Here is a 22987-nt window from a genome sequence, read left to right on the forward strand (position 1 = left end):
AGCCTTGTAGATGACCTGGAGCCAGGGTCTGACGACGAACATGTAGCGAGGGCCAGCCGACTAGGGCATACAGGTCGCAGTGGTGGGTCGTATAAGGTGCTTTAGTAACAAAACGGATGGCACTGTGATAACTGCATCCAGTTTGCTGAGTAGAGTATTGGAAGCTATTTTGTAGATGACATCGCCGAAGTCGAGGATCGGTAGGATAGTCAGTTTTACTAGGGTAAGTTTGGCGGCGTGAGTGAAGGAGGCTTTGTTGCGAAATAGAAAGCCGACTCGATTTGATTTTGGATTGGAGATGTTTGATATGAGTCTGGAAGGAGAGTTTGCAGTCTAGCCAGACACCTAGGTATTTATAGTTGTCCACATATTCTAGGTCGGAACCGTCCAGGGTGGTGATGCTAGTCGCGTGCGGGTGCGGGCAGCGAACGGTTGAAAAGCATGCATTTGGTTTACTAGCGTTTAAGAGCAGTTGGAGCCACGGAAGGAGTGTTGTATGGCATTGAAGCTCGTTTGGAGGTTAGATAGCACAGTGTCCAAGGAAGGGCCAGAAGTATACAGAATGGTGTCGTCTGCGTAGAGGTGGCAGGGAATCGCCCGCAGCAAGAGCAACTCATTGATATATACAGAGAAAAGAGTCGGCCCGAGAATTGAACCCTGTGGTACCCCCATAGAGACTCAGAGGACCGACAACATGCCCTCCGATTTGACACACTGAACTCTGTCTGCAAAGTAGTTGGTGAACCAGGCAAGGCAGTCATTAGAAAACCGAGGCTACTGAGTCTGCCGATAAGAATATGGTGATTGACAGAGTCGAAAGCCTTGCCAGGTCGATGAAGACGGCTGCACAGTACTGTCTTTTATCGATGGCGGTTATGATATCGTTTAGTACCTTGAGCGTGGCTGAGGTGCACCCGTGACCGGCTCGGAAACCGGATTGCACAGCGGAGAAGGTACGGTGGGATTCGAGATGGCAGTGATCTGTTTGTTGACTTGGCTTTCGAAGACCATAGATAGGCAGGGCAGGATGGATATAGGTCTGTAACAGTTTGGGTCCAGGGTGTCTCCCCTTTGAAGAGGGGGATGACCGCGGCAGCTTTCCAACCCTGGGATCTCAGATGATACGAAGGAGAGGTTGAACAGGCGGAATAGGGGGTGCGACAATGGCGGCGGACAGTTTCAGAAATAGGGTCCAGATTGTCAAGCCAGCTGATTTGTATGGGTCCAGGTTTTCCAGCTCTTTCAGAACATTGCTATCTGGATTTGGGAAGGAGAAGCTGGGAGGCTTGGGCGAGTAGCAGCGGGGGGGCGGGGCTGTTTGCCAAGGTTGGAGTCGCCAGGAGGAAGGCATGGCCAGCCGTTGAGAAATGCTTGTTGAAGTTTTCGATTATCACGATTTATCGGTGGTGACCGTGTTACCTAGCCTCAGTGCAGTGGGCAGCTGGGAGGAGGTCTCTTGTTCTCCATGGACTTTACAAGTACCCAGAACTTTTTGGAGTTAGAGCTACAGGACGCAAATTTCTGCTTGAAAAAGCTGGCCTTTGCTTTCCTGACTGACTGCGTGTATTGTTCCTTACTTCCCTGAACAGTTGCATATCGCGGGGGCTCTTCATGCTATTGCAGTTCGCCACAGGATGTTTTTGTGCTGGTCGAGGGCAGTCAGGTCTGGAGTGAACCAAGGCTATATCTGTTCTTAGTTCTGCATTTTTTGACGGAGCATGCTTCTAATATGGTGAGGAAGTAACTTTAAAGAATGACCAGGCATCCTCAACTGACGGGATGAGGTCAATATCCTTCCAGGGTACCCGGCCAGGCGATTAGAAAGGCCTGCTCGCAGAATGTTTTAGGGAGCGTTTGACAGTGATGAGGGGTGGTCGTTTGACCGCGGACCCGTAGCGGATACAGGCAATGAGGCAGTGATCGCTGAGATCTTGATTGAAGACAGCAGAGGTGTATTTGGAGGGCAAGTTGTCAGGATAATGTCTATTAGGGTGCCCATGTTTACGGATTTATTAGGGTTGTACCTGGTGGGTTCCTTGATGATGTGGAGATTGAGGGCATCTAGCATAGATTGTAGGACTGCCGGGGTGTTAAGCATATCCCAGTTTAGGTCACCTAACAAACAAACTCTGAAGCTAGATGGGGAGCGATCAATTCACAGATGGTGCCAGGGCACAGCTGGGAGCTGAGGGGGGTCGGTAGCGGCGGGCAACAGTGAGAAGACTTATTCTGGAGAGATTAATTTTTTAAATTAGAAGTTCGAACTGTTTGGGCATAGACCTGGAAAGTATGCAGAACTTTGCAGGCTATCTCTGCAGTAGATTGCAACTCCCCCCCTTTGGCGTTTCTATCTTGACGGAAGTGTATAGTTGGGTATGGAAATCTGAGAATCTTTGGTGCCTTCCTAACCAGGATTCAGACACGGCAAGGACATCAGGGTGGCAGAGTGTGCTAACGCGGTGAGTAAGACAAACTTAGGGAGGAGGCTTCTGATGTTGACATGCATGAGCCAAGGCTTTTTCGATCACAGAAGTCAAACAATGAGGGTGCCTGGGACATGCAGGGCCTGGTTTACCTCCACATCACCCGAGGAACAGAGAAGGTAGTAGGATGAGGGTGCGGCTAAAGGCTATCAATGGTCGCCTAGAGCGTTGGGGACAAGGAAATAAAGGAGCAGATTTATGGGCGTGGTAGAATAGATTCTGGGCATAATGTGCAGACAGGTATGTGGGGCACGGGTACAGCGGAGGCAACCAGGCACTGGTGATATAAGAGAGGTTGTATCTCTGGACAGCTGGTCTCAATGGGTGAGTCACCGCATGTGTGGAGGTGGGACAAAGAGGTATCAGAGGTACGGAGAGTGGAACTACGGGTCCATTGCAAACCAAAACAATGATAACTAACCTGAACAACAGTATACAAGGCATATTGATATTTGAGAGAGACATACAGTAAGCATAAAGTGATTGCAGGTCTTGATTGGGAGAGCTAGCTAAAACAACAGGTGAGATAACAGTAGCTGTCAGCTAACACAGCAACGCAGGTAAAAATGGCGACGACTAGCAGAGAGGGTCGATTAACTACACACAGAGCCTGAGTTAAAACACAGAGCCGACAGGTAAACACAAAATAAACAGAATGAGTACCGTGAATTAATGGACAGTCCGGCAGGCATCAGCTATGTAGCCAAGTGATCATAGTGTCCAGGGGGCAGCCGTGTAGATGGAGCAGGGAAGCCGCCACTACGCGTACACGCGGCGTTTAAAGTTAGTAGCCCGGGGGTGGTCTGCTCAGACGGAGGGGTCTGCTCAGACGGAGGCCGGTTGAGGGCACAGCGGATGGGTATTCGTCTGCAGACCAGACCGTGGTCGTGTCGAAGAGAATCCCAAAGGTTCGTCGTCAGACCCACTGGCTCCAGGTCATCTACAAGGCTATGCTAGGTAAAGTGCCGCCTTATCTCAGTTCACTGGTCACGATCGCTACACCCACCCGTAGCACGCGCTCCAGCAGGTGTATCTCACTGATCATCCCTGAAGCCAAAACCTCATTTGGACGCCTTTCCTTCCAGTTCTCTGCTGCCTGCGACTGGAACGAATTTTAAAAATCTCTGAAGTTGGAGACTTATCTCCCTCAACAACTTTAAACATCTGCTATCTGAGCAGCTAACCGATCGCTGCAGCTGTACATAGTCCATCGGTATATAGCCCACCCAATTTACCTACCTCACCCCCCATACTGCTTTTATTTATTTACTTTTCTGCTCTTTTGCACACCAGTACTCTACTTGCACATCATCATCTGCTCATTTATCACTCCAGTGTTAATCTGCTAAATTGTAATTATTCGATTTATTGCCTACCTCCTCATGCCTTTTGCACACATTGTATATAGATTCTCTTTTTTTCTACCATGTTATTGACTTGTTTATTGTTTACTCCATGTGTAACTCTGTGTTGTCTGTTCACACTGCTATGCTTTATCTTGGCCAGGTCGCAGTTGCAAATGAGAACTTGTTCTCAACTAGCCTACCTGGTTAAATAAAGGTAAAATAAAAAATTGCATCTGTGTCTGTGGGCACATGTGTTGGTAGGTTAATTCAGCAAGGAGCTAGTGTGACCGTTCAGTGTCACTTCCAGTCAATGTAGCCTATGCATTCAGAGCTGTCCTTGGACTTTGTGCAGAATGCTTGCAGCAGTACTGGAGTGTGGACATAGTATACTGAGAGGGAAGAATTGGAATTCAGTTTGCTTGCATCTGCACTCAGCTGTGTGATGATAATTTATACTCCCTCTGGGGCCCCAGTGTGAATCAGCAGCTTTGCAGCACAGAACCCCACTGAGATGGGAAGAATCAGAACTAGGATTGTGTCTGGAATGGCACCCTATTCCCTATAATGCACTACTTTTTACCAGGGCCTTGGTCAAAAGTAGTGCACTATATAGGGAATAGGATGCCATTTGGAACTTACCCAGGGACTGCATGGGGAACAGAGGGCAAGAAGGTTCYGTATCTGGGGGATTCATTGCTACCAGTAGCTTTCTTCCTGCCACACCCAGGAACTGTAGTGGGAATGGCAATTGAAGCCAGCAGAAACTAGCCGGCCCGTCGCTAGCTTAGCATCACGCACTGATGTCATCAGTACTGTCACCCCTGCGTTGATGAGCACTTCACCCACAGCAGAACTGCTATACACCAATGTAACCTGTAACTCCCTCTTTCAATGGCTTTAGATTTTTATCATGCTCTCTGCCTCTGGTTAGGGCTGGGCAATATATCGAATTCATTGAAATGTATGGTTTTGCACGGTATTCCAAAGGCCTGTATTGCAAGAATCATGTTTTTATTTATAAACATGTCAGTTTGTTCTCATGTTTTCTTTTTGGTCTCGTCTCCTCCACTCTTTCTGTGCTGTGTGCACCTTCCCATTTACACACACACACACACACACACACAAGCCCGTCCCCCACACAACAAGCCCCTCCCTCTGCCACTTACAACAATAACAAAGAGGAGCGATCGCTTCTTCCTCTGTGACATGCGGTTTCAACTCGCTATTTGCATTTGAGGTTTGGTCCAACAGAATGGGTCATATGGACACCGAAACACATGGAGACATTATTTGACTGTAAGAAAGGAGAAGTGAACGTTTCTAACGATACCCTTATGTTTATAACGAGTATCAATGAACATTGATTCTGGAAAATGAATACTTAGTTTGTTGCGCGTGCATTGCTGTACCACTTACCACTAGCAGCATTTTAAATCGTTCTCATTCTGATAAATAAGGTAGGCCACTTGATTTCAGCATCTGAACAAAGTGAAGAGGCTAGCATGCTGTTTAAACAGTTGGAGACGTACAGAAGGGTGCGTTCATAACAATTGAACTGTCCTACCTTGTTAGCTAGCAAATAGATACAGGTTGGCTAGACTTTAAACATAAAGATTACCTGGCAACTCACTAGCATGTGGGCTTGAGATTGTTTATGAGACCTGTGTTAATTTTCTACAATGCCTGCTACAAGAAGTTAGTCATTATTGGTGAATGCGCATAATTCATGGTTCTGGTTAAATTTGTAACAAAAATACATTTTCAGATCAGTGATTATTGCAAAAAAGCTGATTAAATTATTTTTAATTATTAGTGGGTCTTACGGTTGTTGAAGGCTTACATTTAGCCTAGATATAATTTCACAAGCCCTGCATTCATGAATTATTGTTGACTGTTTTAAATGCAGTGTATTTTACCATTTTAATTGTACAACAAAGCTTGTACTGAGTGTACAAAACATTAGGAACACCTTCCTAATATTGAATTGCACCCCCTTTTGCCCACAGAACAGTCACAATTCATCGGGCATGGACTCTAGAAGGTGTCAAGCATTCCCCAGGAATGCTGGCCCATGTTGACTCCAAAGCTTCCCACAGTTGTGTAAAGCTGGTGGGGTGTCCTTAGGGTGGTGGACCATTCTTAGTCCACACGGAAAACTGTTGAGCGTGAAAAACCTAGCGGCGTTGCAGTTCTTGACACACTCAAACCGGAGCGCCTGGTACCTATTACTATACCCCGTTCAAGGCCACTTAAATCTTTTGTGTTGTCCATTCTGTCTCAAGGCTTAAAAATCCATCTTTAACCTCCTCTCCTTCATCTACACTGATTGAGGTGGATTTAACAAGTGACATCAATAAGAGATCATAGCTTTCACCTTGATTCACCTGGTCAGTCTATGTCATGGAAAGGACAGGTGTTATTTTTTGTACACCCAGTGTATTCCGTGAATCGCCCATAAGTTTGGAAAAATCGAGATATGATTTTTAGGCAATATCGCCCAACCCTACCTCTAGTCATTCCAATAATTTGATATTTGAATCGCAATGTCTCTCAACAAAATTGTCATATTATACATTTTATATTATCAACTGAAAATATATTTCTAACGAGTGCTTTTTCACCGGAGCGGGTCTTTGTTTGCTGTCCCTTTTCTTCCTACGTGTGTGACATTCCTTCCATCCTTAGGCCCCTCACTGCGAGCACGCCTTCTGCAATGCCTGCATCACCCAGTGGTTCTCTCAGCAGCAGATATGCCCCGTGGACCGCAGCGTGGTGACACTGGCCCACCTGCGCCCCGTGCCCCGCATCATGCGCAACATGCTATCCAAGCTGCAGATCACCTGCGACAACGCCGGCTTCGGCTGCATCGCCGTGCTGCGCCTCGACCAGCTGCAGTCGCACCTCAGGGACTGCCAGCACAACCCCAAGAGGCCCTTCCAGTGCGAGCAGGGCTGCGGGTGAGTGGGGTTGGCTCCAACAAAGGGGTTCCTAAAGGCTCTATTTTAGCGCATGTTTTGTTAATCCTTTATATAAATTATGTAGGCAAAGCTGTGAAACTGTAAACTTCATCTATATGAGGGAGCATGAGCACAACCCCACGAGTGGGGCAAGAATCGCATTGGGAAACTCTGCTGTAGGCGAGTGGTGCTACTACAGTAGCTCTGGGTTAGTGGGTCAACAGGGCTGTGGGGGTAGGGTATTGACTAAAGGTTGTAGTTTTGTGGGGCTGTAGGTGAGTCGGCTGAGCTATAAGACTGTTGATCAGCTGTTATGTCCTCCCTACGTCTCTTCAGACTGGAGATGCCTAAAGACGAGGTACCCAGCCACAACTGCATCAAACATCTGCGCAGCGTGGTGCAGCAACAGCAGGGCAAGGTCACCGACCTGGACAAGACTACTGCTGAACACAAGCACCAGCTAGCAGAGCAGGTGTGTGTCTGCAGTTATACGTGTGTGTGCGTCAGGGTGTGTTTGTGTATGCGTGAGTAAGTGAATGTATGCTTTCACGCGTGTGTGTCAGTGCTTGTACATACAAGTGTTTGTGTGATGTTGCGGCAGCGGGGTCTGTAAGCCCAGTGTGATGTCTCTTCTCTGCCTCCAGAAACGGGACATCCAGCTGTTGAAGGCGTACATGAGAGCCATCCGCAGTGCCAACCCCAACCTGCAGAACCTCGAGGAGACCATTGAGTACAATGAGATCCTAGAGTGAGTGGATTATCAAGCACTGTGGTGCAATACTCAATTGCACAGAACACTTTACAATCAGACAGTTTAACTTACTACGCTGTGTCATTTTCCACCTTTTTTAGGCATAATTAAAGTGATAATTATAGAGCTGTGCGATATGTAATAAATTGCTTGAATTGATGCGATAACGATAAATGGAACAATAAGTTTATAACATTAATGTGCACCAGTTTTTGTTTTTTTTCCCTTAAATTATTTCTAGCTATTAGTTTGATGGTTGTGCTAGCCATCAACTTATTTTATTTCAAACTTCACATTCCTCAAGTATAGGATACTTATTGTAATGAACGATATCAGCAAAATGCCTGTGCTGATCATTTCCGGGTTTATTGTCCCATTTTTATATGATTATAATAACTACTTATTAGGACACATCTAGTTGTTATTACATGATTAAAATAGCCATCATAATATCCCAGTCCCCCCTTTCATCCTCTCCTCTACTTTCCCTCCTAGGTGGGTGAACTCCCTCCAGCCAGCGCGTGTCACCCGCTGGGGCGGCATGATCTCGACACCAGACGCTGTCCTCCAGGCGGTCATCAAGCGCTCGCTCATCGACAGCGGCTGCCCGCCTTCCATTGTCAACGACCTGATCGAGAACGCCCACGAGAGGAACTGGCCCACCGGCCTGGCCACGCTGGAGACGCGGCAGATGAACCGGCGCTACTATGAGAATTACGTGGCCAAGCGTATCCCCGGGAAACAGGCAGTGGTGGTGATGGCCTGTGAGAACCAGCATATGGGTGAGGACATGATCCTGGAGCCAGGCCTGGTCATGATCTTCGCCCACGGGGTGGAGGAGATACTATGACCCGGCTGAGGGTGGTGGAGAGCAGAGGGGAGACTTCAGACTGACCTGAACTGAGTAGAGGAGGGAGCAGGGGATGCTGTAACTCTACAGTTGCATCCCAAATGCTACCCTYTTCTCTATGGGCCCTGGTCAAAAGTAGTGCACTGTAAAGGGAATAGGGTGCCTATAAGATAGTAAGAGGAGGGGAAGAGCCTATGACAAAGCAGGGATTAGGGAGATATGACACCAGCACCAGTAGACGGGTATAGGGCAGGAGGTTGGCAACAGGTGGCCCACGAGCCAAAACCAGCCCGCAAGTGTTTTTTTGGCCCCCTAAAGCTTTTAGCAATTTTGGGGTGATTTTTGTTTTTTTGTCGAAAAAATACTAAAATCACCAGGAATTCAGCTAAGAATCTGTTGAATTTAGGAAATCTGTTCAAGTATTCCCACAAAGAAAAAAGAGAGCTGTGATCGTGTCTCAATGTACAGTCGTGGCCAAAAGTTTTGAGAATGACACAAATATTATTTTCCACAAAGTTTGCTGCTTCAGTGTCTTTAGATATTTTTGTCAGATGTTACTATGGAATACTGAAGTATAATTACAAGCATTTCATAAGTGTCCAAGGCTTTTATTGACAATTACATGAAGTTGATGCAAGGAGTCAATATTTGCAGTGTTGACCCTTCTTTTTCAAGACTTCTGCAATCCACCCTGGCATGCTGTCAATTAACTTCTGGGCCACATTCTGACTGATGGCAGCCCATTCTTGCATAATCAATGCTTGGAGTTTGTCAGAATTGGTGGGGTTTTGTTTGTCCACCCACTTCTTGAGTATTGACCACAAGTTCTCAATGGGATTAAGGTCTGGGGAGTTTCCTGGCCATGGACCCAAAATATCGATGTTTTGTTCCCCGAGCCACTTAGTTATCACTTTTGCCTTATGGCAAGGTGCTCCATCATGCTGGAAAAGGTATTGTTCGTCACCAAACGGTTCCTGGATGGTTGGGAGAAGTTGCTCTCGGAGGATGTGTTGGGACCATTCTTTATTCATGGCTGTGTTCTTAAMCAAAATTGTGATTGAGCCCACTCCCTTGGCTGAGAAGCAACCCCACACATGAATGGTCTCCGGTAGAGGTCGACCGATTAATCGGAATGGCCGATTTAATTAGGGCCGATTTTCAAGTTTTCATAACAATCGGAAATCGGTATTTTTGGACACCGATTTTGATTTTAAWTTTTTTTTACACCTTTATTTAATCATTATTTAACTGCACATGGTTGATGATATTACTAGTTTATCTAGCGTGTCCTGCGTTGCATATAATCGATGCGGTGCGTATCATTGCTCCAATGTGTACCCAACCATAAACATCAATGCCTTTCTTAAAATCAATACACAGAAGTATATATTTTTAAACCTGCATATTTAGCTAAAAAAATCCAGGTTAGCAGGCAATATTAACCAGGTGAAATTGTATGTTCTCTTGCGTTTATTGCACGCAGAGTCAGGGTATATGCAACAGTTTGGGCTGCCTAATTTGCCAGAATTTTACGTAATTATGACAACATTGAAGGTTGTGCAATGTAACAGGAATATTTAGACTTATGGATGCCACCCGTTAGATAAAATACGGAACGTTTCCTTATTTTACTGAAAGAATAAATGTTTTGTTTTCGAGATGATAGTTTACGGATTCGACCATATTAATGACCTACGGCTCGTATTTCTGTGTGTTATTATGTTATAACTAAGTCTATGATTTGATAGAGCAGTCTGACTGAGCGGTGGTAGGCAGCAGCATGCTCGTAAGCATTCATTCAAAAAGCACTTTCGTGCGTTTTGCCAGCAGCTCTTCGCTGTGCTTCAAGCCTATCAACTRCCAAGATTAGGCTGGTGTAACCGATGTGAAATGGCTAGCTAGTTAGCGGGGTGCGCGCTAATAGCGTTTCAAACGTCACTCGCTCTGAGACTTGGAGTAGTTATTCCCCTTGCTCTGCATGGGTAACGCTGCTTCGAGGGTGGATGTTGTCGTTGTGTTCCTGGGTCGAGCCCAGGTAGGAGCGAGGAGAGGGACGGAAGCTATACTGTTACACTGGCAATACTAAAGTGCCTATAAGAACATCCAATAGTCAAAGGTATATGAAATACAAATGGTATAGAGAGAAATAGTCCTAATAACTACAACCTAAAACTTCTTACCTGGGAATATTGAAGACTCATGTTAAAAGGAACCACCAGCTTTCATATGTTCTCATGTTCTGAGCAAGGAACTTAAACGTTAGCTTTCTTACATGGCACAATGCACTTTTACTTTCTTCTCCAACACTTTGTTTTTGCATTATTTAAACCAAATTGAACATGTTTCATTAATTATTTGAGGCTAAATTGATTTTATTGATGTATTAAGTTAAAATAAAAGTGTTCATTCCATTCAGTATTGTTATAATTGTCATTATTACAAATACATTTTAAAAATCGGCCGATTTTAATTGGTATCGGATTTTTTGGTCCTCCAATAATCGGTATCGGCGTTGAAAAATCATAATCGGTCGACCTCTAGTCTCAGGATGCTTTACTGTTGGCACAACACAGGACTGATGGTAGCGCTCACCTTATCTTCTCCGGACAAGCTTTTTTCCGGATGCCCCAAACAATCGGAAAGGGGATTCATCAGAGAAAATGACCCCAGTCCTCAGCAGTCCAATTCCTGTACCTTTTGCAGAATATCAGTCTGTCCCTGATGTTTTTCCTGGAGAGAAGTGGCTTCTTTGCTGCCCTTCTTGACACCAGGCCAGCCTCAAAGTCTTTGCCTCACTGTGCGTGCAGATGCACTCACACCTGCCTGCTGCCATTCCCGAGCAAGCTCTGTACTGGTGGTGCCCCGAACCCGCAGCTGAATAAACTTTAGGAGACGGTCCTGGCGCTTGCTGGACTTTCTTGGACGCCCTGAAGCTTTCTTCACAACAATTGAACCGCTCTCCTTGAAGTTCTTGATGATCCGATAAATGGTTGATTTGGGTGCAATCTTACTGGCACCAATGTCCTTGCCTGTGAAGCCCTTTTTGTGCAAAGCAATGACGACGGCACGTGTTTCCTTGCATGTAGCCATGGTTGGCAGAGGAAGAACAATGATTCCAAGCACCACCCTCCTTTTGAAGCTTCCAGTCTGTTATTCAAACTCAATCAGCATGACGGAGTGACGGAGTGACGGAGTGATCTCCAGCCTTGTCCTCGTCAACACTCACACCTGTGTCAACAAGAGAATCACTGACATGTCAGCTGCTCCTTTTGTGGCAGGGCTGAAATGCAGTGGAAATGTTTTTGGGGGATTCAGTTCATTTGTATGGCAAAGAGGGACTTTGCAATGAATTGCAATTCATCTGATCACTCTTCATAACATTCTGGAGTATATGCAAATTGCCATCATACAAACTGAGGCAGCAGACTTAGTGAAAATTAATATTTGTGTCATTCTCAAAACTACAATCTCTTTTTAGGCTAGTTGTGACTCAATTTGCAGTGTACAAATTATCATTATGTTCCGGCCCCCCGACCATCCACTCCGACAAAAATCGGAATCTAGCTGCCTATACCATGACAAATCAAGGGTTGGAGGGACAGGGAAAAATATAACAGGGGTCTCTAACTAAGAGGCTAGAGGAAATAGAAGTGAAGGATAAACATCCTGAAGGAGACACTCAGTCAGGATTCCCCTGCTCTCTGCCTTAAACACATTTTTTTTATTTAGGGAAACTAACAAGGATTTATCAGTAAAGTGCATAGGAAGGAAGATTTTTTTTTTTAAGTAATCTCAAGGGAAACAAGATTGTTGGCTAATCTGCCTTCTCCCTGCCCCCTCTGCTGCTGACAAAATATCCCGTTGGCTCAGATGTGTAATGAGCTGGCTCATACCCCCCATGGCCTCTAGGTATGTGATTTCACCAGAAAGTCATCTATCAATCATGAAACTAACATATAGGCCATCTAAGCATACTTCAGTGCAACATCATAAGGTTTTGATCATTGTGATTGAATGTTTTTTCTGAGACTATCTCTGTCAGGGACTACACAATTCTTCAGGACCTTTGAGACAGAATGTGGTTTCTTTAGCTCTCTGTATCTATTTCCATGGCACTCTCTCTCCTCCTTGGGCTGAGAAATGTGGATTATTTCCTGCTCAGGAGAAGGAATGCATGCTTGGATTGGTTAAGTGAATCCTATTGGATGTGCTCTGCTGTATGTGAGCCCCGGTATGCACATAGACGTGTGTGTGTGTGGGGGGGGGGGGCTGAACGTAAATGCAGAGCATGTTTTATCATATTTTGGGGGGGGAAGGACCAATTACATTTTCCATCATTACAGTATCACATTTAAAATGGTATCACCTTCCCCTTTGTCGACAACAGACCTTGTTTCTCCTTTGGATGCAGACCTAATCAGGAATGCCCTTGTTTATCTTCGGGATGCAGAGCTAATCAGGGATGCAGAGCTAATCAGGAATGCCCTTGTTTATCCTCGGGATGCGGAGCTAATCAGGAATGCCCTTGTTTATCCTCGGGATGCGGAGCTAATCAGGAATGTCACTTCTGATAGGAGTAGTAGATGGACAGTGAAGACTTGGAACTTTCTTTTGGTTTGAGTTTCACACCTTGTGTTTTTTGTGATGTTATTGTTGTGTATGATTTGTCTGAGTTATTGAGAGTCCTGTGTTTGAACTGTTTATTTTATGATATGTATGTAGTTGGTTAGAAGTGGGTCCAATTTGTATGAAAATAAATACTTATTCTCAGAGGCTACCAAAGCATTTATCCATAGCAATTGTGTACAAAATAACATCAGCCAAAAGTTCTGTTTTTTATTGTTTAGGTTTGGTTTATTTTAATCATAGTGACATGCTATTTGACAAACACATCACTGTATATCATGTAGCTTATCCTAATATTCTGTGTTCAGTCATACATGAAGTACTTCCCTGTGGCTTTGCTGATTTGTAATATTTTTCCCAGATGAGGTTATGTGATTTGTGACCCTGAATCCATCACCACAATTAGCAAAGCTTTTACTGATGCTATTATTCCTAACAGTTTGGACTATTCTGGTTTAGATCTTCTGTATAGTGATAGCCTTTTGTGGCATTTTTTCATTTGGTTATTGTGTAACTTGTTAGTTTGAGAACAAAACTATTTGGTTTTACTTCCATCCACCAAATAATGAACAAGTTCACACACTTTACCTCTGCTGATTCATTACATTAGTCTAAATTCAATTAATTCAATTCCTGGGGTGACTGAATAAAAATGGACACGAACACACTTGTATTTAACTCGGCGGAAGCTAACCAATATCTAGACTGCTCTCTACATTCCTCATAAGATCTGTGTTGAAACTGGAACCTAGTCTAAATCTGCTGTCTCTCTTTGCTCTTTCAGTTAGGTGCCTTGATATACTTCCATGTATAGGATTCAAACTCACTTCCTGAAAGGCTGTGTCGCACCAAGTATAAATCTCAAACCATTTCCTTCATTGGTTAAGACAGATATTGAACTCAATTCTTTTGGATACCTAAATCAAAGGCTAGTGAAGTGATTTGAAGCAATGGGTTAGTGAGATAAGATCACATAGTAGCTTGTCTAGAGCAGAGGTACAAACACAGCACTCCAAGACTTGCGTTTCAGATTCTTGCTTTTATTCTTTATAGTGTTGTGACTTAGTCATCTGTGCAGCTTCAGTTTGAATAGAGGGGTTCTGTTGTGTGTCTTCCTAGAGGATGGATGATTTATAATACTGTACTTGAAACAAAACGGTCAGAATGTTGATGAAACTTCCAAATAATTGATGAAGGATTAGTGGCTAGACCCTCCATTTTACTATTCAGAAATGTAGACGGCAGTGAGAGACAGGACAAATATGTATTTTGATGTTAAACTGCAATCTAGGATGTATTCACTAGGAACGAAACGGAAGGGACCAACCTAAACTTATCCAATAAGAAATGCTGAGTTTTGTTGAATTTTTTTTTGCTACAGTTTGCAATGGTGTGGACTAATACACCCCTGTACACAGGAACTGGGCTGCGTTCAGTACAGGGGGGAAATGGTGTGTAACATTCAATTAAACGGAAACAGTGCTGTTCGTTCGTTTTTTCAACGACCAGTTGAAAAAACGGGGAGCGATTGGGTTGGGGTACGCAGTCAGCATGGCCTCTGCCCTTTTAAATACGTCACTCATTGCTTCATGGGGTGGCAGGGTAGGCTAGTGGTTAGAGCGTTGGGCTAGTAACCGAAAGGTTGCAAGATCGAATCCCCGAGCTGACAACGTAAAACTCTGTCGTTCTGCCCCTGAACAACCCACTGTTTCTAGGCCGTCATTGAAAGTAAGAATTTGTTCTTAACTGACTTGCCTAGTTAAATAAAGGTAAAATAAAAAAAGTCACACCCTACCAATCAGAGCAAACATACATCAAAGTTGGTTCAAGAAAGTTTAATGTTTTCGGATACGTGTCGTTCAGGACAAACCGTCACGCACCGTAGCAAACGTTTAATAGAACTTAAAGTACCCCTGATATTTTAAATTGGTTTTGGGCTGCACCTGTCTTTACCTTTTTTGCTTATTCATGTGAACTAGTGTGTTACTGTGATGATGCCATACTGACTTGATAATAATACCACACAACTGGGTTAGAATTACACATTTATTGTAAATAGTTCACCATATATCAATATTCACATACTGATGCACTTCCATTTCAGTATCTATCCATAGTTTTGTTTTGTGAGATATATGTTTTCATTAAAAGCCGATAAGAATTCCTGGTGGTTTGGATTGTTGTATTGTGTTAATTTGTTTTATAACAAAAACACACTATTTATTTCCAAGTACAAGGGGAAATCTTCCCCAATGAAAAAGATTACATTGTAATGGCCTAAACCATGTCTCAACTTGTTCATGTATTGATGAGGAAATATTCTACCTGCTGTGCCCTGAGAAGCTACATTGTATCCTTTCTGACCTATCCACTCTTCTTGATGATAGTGATTCTGTTGCTCTTGTATTTTTAATCTGGAGTATTCTGTCAGTTATCATTTTGACAAAAGACAAATCAACTGCAAAAAGGGCCTCCTGTCCCAATGGATTACTTTAACCCCTTATCGCATAAAAATATAAATAGGAACTGTCCTATATTGTCACCAAGGTGGTGCTAGTGTAACTTGTTGCAAGCTGGCGGCAACACCTAACTTCACCCATGTTCGACTGAATTCTGCTGTGGACACCGGGTTTCTTTCAGGTCCACTTGTCCCTCGTCACCATTGCCATCTATTAGGACTTACTTCACCAAGGTATTTATGCAAAGTAAGCTGTTCTTACATTCCCTTTTATAAATGATTAATCTCCACCTGTAAGCAAATGTAGCCGAGTGAAAGAGCTATGACCACCTGCCGATAACACAATGTGTAGGCTATGGCACCTGAAAGGTAAAAATATTTTTCTTTGCCCATCTAACACGACGCCTTGGACTTGTTTGACTAACAAGGTTGGAACTGATTTTGGACACTAGCCTACAGTGTAATTTGATGTTCCAAAACGAGTTAATAATGGTGATGGGTAGGCTGTTATTAATACTCATGTAAGTATTATTCCCTTATAATTACTGTGTTATGCCTATTTAAATGTATGTACAATTCACTTAATTCAGTTGAAGAATGTATCCATTTTCTCAACTCAAGTTTATATAAATATTTGTTGGAACAACGGCTTACATAGATTCAGACTCGATTGTGTTCTAAGGGCCTCTTTACACTACACTACTTTGACGACACAAACTAGGTCCAGGAGAGATACTTATGGTAGTGTAAGTAGTGTAAAGAGACGGATCTACACTGAACAGAAATGTAAACGCAACATGTAAAGTGTTGGTCTCATGTTTCATGAGCTGAAATAAAAGATCCCAGAAATGTTTCCATACACACAAAAAGCGTATTTCTGTATAATTTCTTTTTGCAAATATACATCCCTGTTAGTGAGCATTTCTCCTTTGCCTAGATAATCCATCCACCTGCCAGGTGTAGCATATCAAGAAGCTGATTAAACAGCATGATCATTACACAGGTGCACCTTGTGCTTGGGGACTATAAAGGACCACTCTCTAAATTGTGCAGTTTCATCACACAATACAATGCCTCAGATGTCTCAAGTTGAGGGAGCATGCAATTTGCATTCTGACTGCAAGAATGTCCACCAGAGCTGTTGCCAGAGAATTGAATGTTAATTTCTCTACCATAAGCCACCTTGTGTGATTGTGATCAGAAGTTTTGTGGTTGTGATCAGTAATTGTGGTCAGCAGTTGTATGGTTGTGGTCAGTAGTTATGTGGTTGTGTTCAGTAGTTGAGGTTTTGGTCAGTAGTTGTGGTCGTGATCAGTGTTGGGATTGTGGTCAGTATTTTTGTGGTTGTGGTCAGTAGTTGTGTGGTTGTCAGTAGTTTTGATCAGAAGTTGTGGTCAGATATTCTGGTCTGTAGCTGTGGTCAGTAGTTTTGTTGTTGTAGTCAGTGTTTTTGTTTGTGGTCAGTGGTTGTGGCTAGTCATTGTGGTCAGTCATTTTGGCCAGTAGTTGTGGGGTTGTGGTCAGTATTTTTGTGGTTTTGTTCAGTAGTTGTGTGGTCAGTGGTTGTGGTAAACAATTTTGGTCAGTAGTTGTGTCGTGGTCAGTAGTAAGTAGTTGTGGTCAGCAGTTGTGTGGAGTTGTGGTGAGTGGTTGTGGCCAGTAGTTATGGTCAATAGTTGTGTGGTCAYTAGTTGTGGGGTTGTGCTCATTAATTGTAGCCACTTCACCCTAATCATAATTTTGGGCTGCTCAATGATGAGACGGAGAGCTGTTAGCTAAGATTTCATACTCTTAAGTTTTTGTCTGACTTGTTGGGGGAGTAGTCAAAATGGCAGTTGTTGGGCAAAAGTTTTGAAATAGTGCGTTAATGCAGTTACTAAAACAGCTGTATTGTTAGATCTGTAGCAGATATAGTTCTGCTAACATATTTGAATAGCAGAGAAGTTGACAAAGATGTATGCTCTAACTTTTTGTCTAACTTGTTGGAAAAGTGGTCAATAGCTGACTTGTGTCAAAAGTTAAATAGTTTACAGTGAATGTTGGAAGTGATGTCACAATGGGGAGCTTTAGAATGTTGAGTTAAGTTTAATGTCACATTGCACAAGTACAGTGAAATGCCTTGCAAACCCAAAAATGCAATAATCAATAACAATCTAATCCTACAAAAACACGAGAAATATGAAAGCACAATAAGTAAGTAAGCGTACTATATACAGGGTCAGTTCCAATATCATACTTACAATGTGCAGGGAAATGCCATAAAAGTGAATGAAGATGGACAAAAAGGAGAAAAATTGTAATTTAAAAAGTATAAAAGATATCAAAAAGTTGAATACAAGCAACTCAATCCAGACCAGTCTACACAAAGTTTGAACGGCAGTTCTAGTTTAAACAGTGTGAGAAGKTGAGTGCTAAAGAATAACTATTTTGAAGATTTAAGTGGGGGCTTTCACTTCGCAAGCTCTACACCTTGTTGTATCCCAGGAGGTCTACCCCGGGGGATACCGGGGACCCCAAAACCTCTGTGCCAATCTCTGCACGCTCAACCCAACACCCCACAGTTTACCACAACCTATACACAAGCTTCTCATCTAAACCACATTGCATATAGTGCTGCACACTTGAATAATGCAATGATTCACCAATGTGTGAATATTTTTCAAGTATTTATTTTCTATTTGGCTAACGGAGCAAAAAGGCTGTCTACTGGTATTAGGGTAAATTCTTGCAGGCACGTGGTGTGGGAGAGTCGTTGTCTTTACACTGTGCCACTCAGATGTCTTCCACATTACCTCCAGGGATAGTCTGAGACATTTCTTAAAAAGAGATTTGAATCTACGCTGAATAGAAATATAAACACAGCATGCAACAATTTAAAAGATTTTACTGAGTTCATATAAGGAACGCAGTCAATTGAAATAAATTCATTAGGCCCTAATCTATGGATTCCACATGACTGGGAATACAGATATGCATCTGTTGATCACAGAAACCTTTTTAAAAAAGGTAAGGGCGTGGATCAGAAAACCAGTCAGTATCTGGTGTGACCACCATTTGCCTCATGCAGCGAGACCCATCTCCTTCGCATAGTTGATCAGGCTGCTGATTGTCACCTGTTGAATGTTGTCCCACTCCTCAATGGCTGTGAGAACTTGCTGGATATTGGCGGGAACTGGAACATGCTGTCGTAAACGTCGATCCAGAGCATCCCAGACATGCTCAATGGGTGACATGTCTGGTGAGTATGCAGGCCATGGAACAATTGGGGCATTTTCAGATTTCAGGAATTGTGTGCAGATCCTTGCGACATGGGGCTGTGCATTATCACACAACTACTGACCATAAATACTAACCATAACCACACAACTACTGACCACACAAATACTGAWCACAACTTCTGACCACAACTACTGAACACAATCACTAACCACAACTACAGACCACACAGCTACTGACCATATCTAGTAACCACAGAACTACTGACCACAGCCACAGAACTTCTGACACACAGCTACTGACCATAACTTCTGACCACAACCACAGAACTGACGCAGCACACAACTACTGACCATAACTAAAGACCACAACTACTGACCACAACCACACAACTACTGACCACACAGCTACTGAACACAATCCTGACCACAACTACGGACCACACAGCTACTGACCATATCTAGTGACACAACACAGAACTACTGACCATAGCCACACAACTTCTGACCACACAACTACTGACCATAACTAAAGACCACAACAATACTGAACACAATCCCTGAACACAACTTCTTCATTACCACAAAAATACTTTTAAAAAGCTAAAGCAAGCCCACATCTTTACTGTAAAGTTACCATCTACTTTGAATTGCTCCTTCTTTTGTTTGTCTATATCAAATAAAATGTGTCACATGCGCCAAATACCTTACAGTTAAATGCTTACAAGCCCTTAACCAACAATGCAGTTTTAAGAAAAAAGTGCTAAGAAAGGATTTACTGGAAAAAGGAAGAAACCCGCACTGCTCTTGATAGTATCACTGCTCCTTAATATAGTATCACTGATAGTATCACTGCTCCTTAATAAGCTATCTTTTTTGCAGGTGCATGGTAACAGTTGAATAAAATGAGAAAAAAGAGGAAGAACTTCTCTTGATGTATCACTACTCTTTAATAAGCTTTACATATCAGCCTCGCGGCCTAAAAGCTCTGACGAAGGCCGTGAGGCTGATATGTAAAGCTTATTAAAGAGTAGTGATACTATCAAGAGAAGTGTGCGGGTTTCCTCTTTTTTCTCATTTTATTCAACTGTTACCGTGCACCTGCAAAAAAGATAGCTCAGATGTGCGAGTGCCTTTTGAATTAAGAAATTATTTACTGAAATAAATGTAAAAATATATATAAATAAAAAACTAATAATTAAGGAGTAACAAAATAACAGTAGTGAGGCTATATACAGGGGTACCGGTACAGAGTCAATGTGCGTGGGCACCGAATAGTCGAGGTATTATGTACATGTAGGAAGAGGTAAAGTGACTGCATGGATAATAAACAGAGTAGCAGCTGCATAAAAATGGGGGTGGTGGGTGGGGGGGGCAAGGCAAATAGTCCAGGTAAACATTTGATTAGCTATTCAGGAGTCTTATGGCTTGGGGGTATTAGCTGTTAAGGAGCCTTTTGGACCTAGACTTGGCACTCTGGTACTGCTTGCCGTGCGGTAGCAGAGAGAACAGTCTATGACTTGGTTGACTGGAGTCTTCGAKAAWWWTTTGGGCCTTCCTCTGACACCGCCTAGTATATAGGTCCTGGATGGCAGGAAGCTTGGCTCCAGTGATGTGCTGGGCCATACGAAATACTCTCTGTAGCGACTTGCAGTCGGAGGCTGAGCAGTTGCCATACCAGGCGTGATGCAACCGGTCAGGGTGCTCTCGATGGTGCAACTGTAGAACTTTTTGAGGATCTGGGGACCCCTGTCAAATCTTTTCAGTCTCCAGAAGGAGAAAAGGTGTTGTCGTGCCCTCTTCACGACTATCTTGGTGTGTTTGGACCATGATAGTTTATTGTTGATGTGGACACCAAGGAACTTATCTCTCGACCCGCTCCACTACAGCCCCGTCTGTGCCGGGTAGAGATTATAACAGAACATGGCCAAGATGTTCAAATGTTCATAGATGACCAGCAGGGTCGAATAATAATACTCAGTGTCGAGGGTGCAACAGGTCAGCACCTGAGGAGTAAATGTCAGTTGGCTTTTCAAAGCCGATCATTCAGAGTATCTCTACCGCTCCTGCGGTCTCTTGAGAGTTGAAAACAGCAGATCTGGGATAGGTAGCACGTCCGGTGAACAGGTCAGGGTTCCATAGCCGCAGGCAGAACAGTTGAAACTGAAGCAGCAGCACGGCCAGGTGGACTGGGGACAGCAAGGAGTCATCAGGCCAGGTAGTCTTGAGGCATGGTCATAGGGCTCAGGTCCTAAGAGAGAGAGCGAGAGAGAGAATACTTAAATTCACACAGGACACCGGAAAAGACAGGAGAAATACTCCAGATATAACAGGCTGACCCTAGCCCCCCGACACAAACTACTGCAGCATAAATACTGGAGGCTGAGACAGAAGGGGTCGGGAGACACTGTGGCCGCGTACGACGATACCCTCGGACAGGGCCAAACAGGCAGGCTATAACCCCACCCACTTTGTCAAAGCACAGCCCCCACACCACTAGAGGGATATCTTCAATCACCAACTTACCATCCTGAGGCAAGGCCGAGTATAGCCCACAAAGATCTCCGCCACGGCACAAACCCAAGGGAGGGCGCCAACCCGGACAGGAAGATCACGTCAGTGACTCAACCCACTGAAGTGACGCACGCCTCCTAGGGACGGCATGGAAGAGCACCAGTAAGCCAGTGACTCAGCCCCTGTAATAGGGTTAGAGGCAGAGAATCCCAGTGGAGAGAGGGGAACCAGCCAGGCAGACACAGCAAGGGCGGTTTGTTGCTCAGACTACACTCAATCATAGGACCTACTGAATGGATAGGCAGACCATTCCATAAAAATTGAGCTCTATAGGAGAAAACCTTGCCTGCAGCTGTTTGCTTAGAAATTCTAGGGACAGTAAGGAGGCCTGCGTCTTGTGACCATAGCGTACGTGTAGGTATGTACGGCAGGACCAAATCGGAAAGGTAGGTAGGAGCAAGCCCATGTAATGCTTTGTAGGTTAGCAGTAAAACCTTGAAATCATCCCTTGCCTTAACAGGAAGCCAGTGTAGAGAGGCTAGCACTGGAGTAATATGATCACATTTTTTGGTTCTAGTCAAGATTCTAGCAGCCGTGTTTAGCCCTAACTGAAGTTTATTTAGTGCTTTATACGGGAAGCCGCAAAGTAGAGCATTGCAGTAGTCTAACCTAGAAGTGACAAAAGCATAGATTAATTTTTGGACAGAAATGTTTGGACAGAAATGTTCTGATTTTTGCAATGTTACGTAGATGGAAAAAAGCTGTCCTTGAAACAGTCTTGATAGGTTCGTCAAAAGAGAGATCAGGGTCCAGAGTAACGCAGAGGTCCTTCACAGTTTTTTTACTGTACAACCATCAAGATTTACTGTCAGATTCAACAGAAGATCTTTGTTTCTTGGGACCTATAACAAGCATCTCTGTTTTGTCCGAGTGTAAAAGTAGAACATTTGCCGCCATTCACTTCCTTATTTCTGAAACACAGGCTTCCAGGGAGGGCAATTTTGGGGCTTCACCAGATTTCATTGAAATGTACAGCTGTGTCATCCGCATAGCAGTGAAAGTTAACATTATGTTTCCGAATGACATCACCAAGAGGTAAAATATATAGTGAAAACAATAGTGGTCCCAAAACGGAGCCTTGAGGAACACCAACATTTACAGTTGATTTGTCAGAGGACAAACCATCTACAGAGACAAATTGATATCTTTCCGACAGATAAGATCTAAACCAGGCCAGAACTTGTCTGTGTAGACCAATTTGGGTTTCCAATCTCTCTAAAAGAATGTGGTGATCGATGGTATCAAAAGCAGCACTAAGGTCTAGGAGCACGAAGACAGATGCAGAGCCTCGGTCTGACGCCATTAAAAGTTCAATTACCACCTTCACAAGTGCAGTCTCAGTGATATGATGGGGTCTAAAACCAGACTGAAGTATTTCGTATACATTGTTCGTCTTCAGGTAGGCTGTGAGCTTTTTCTAATATTCTTGAGAGAAATGGAAGATACGATATAGGCCGATTTTAGTTTTTTATATTTTCTTGGTCAAGGTTTGGCTTTTTCAAGAGAGGCTTTATTACTGCCACTTTTAGTGAGTTTGGTACACATCCGGTGGATAGAGAGCCATTTATTATGTTCAACATAGGAGGGCCAAGCACAGGAAMCAGCTCTTTCAGCAGTTTAGTTGGAATAGGGTCCAGTATGCAGCTTGAAGGTTTAGAGGCCATGATTATTTTCATCATTGTGTCAAGAGATATAGTACTAAAACACTTGCGTCTCCCTTGATCCTA

The 22987-nt window shown here is 43.7% G+C and overlaps 1 pseudogene; it reads left to right on the forward strand.

The window, feature by feature from the left end:
• Positions 1-14807, forward strand: part of LOC111970690 (E3 ubiquitin-protein ligase NRDP1-like) — a 17159-nt pseudogene extending 2352 nt beyond the window's left edge.
• The last annotated feature ends 8180 nt before the right edge of the window (positions 14808-22987 follow it).

Source organism: Salvelinus sp. IW2-2015, linkage group LG11, assembly GCF_002910315.2.
Source record: "Salvelinus sp. IW2-2015 linkage group LG11, ASM291031v2, whole genome shotgun sequence".
NCBI lineage: Eukaryota > Metazoa > Chordata > Actinopteri > Salmoniformes > Salmonidae > Salvelinus > Salvelinus sp. IW2-2015.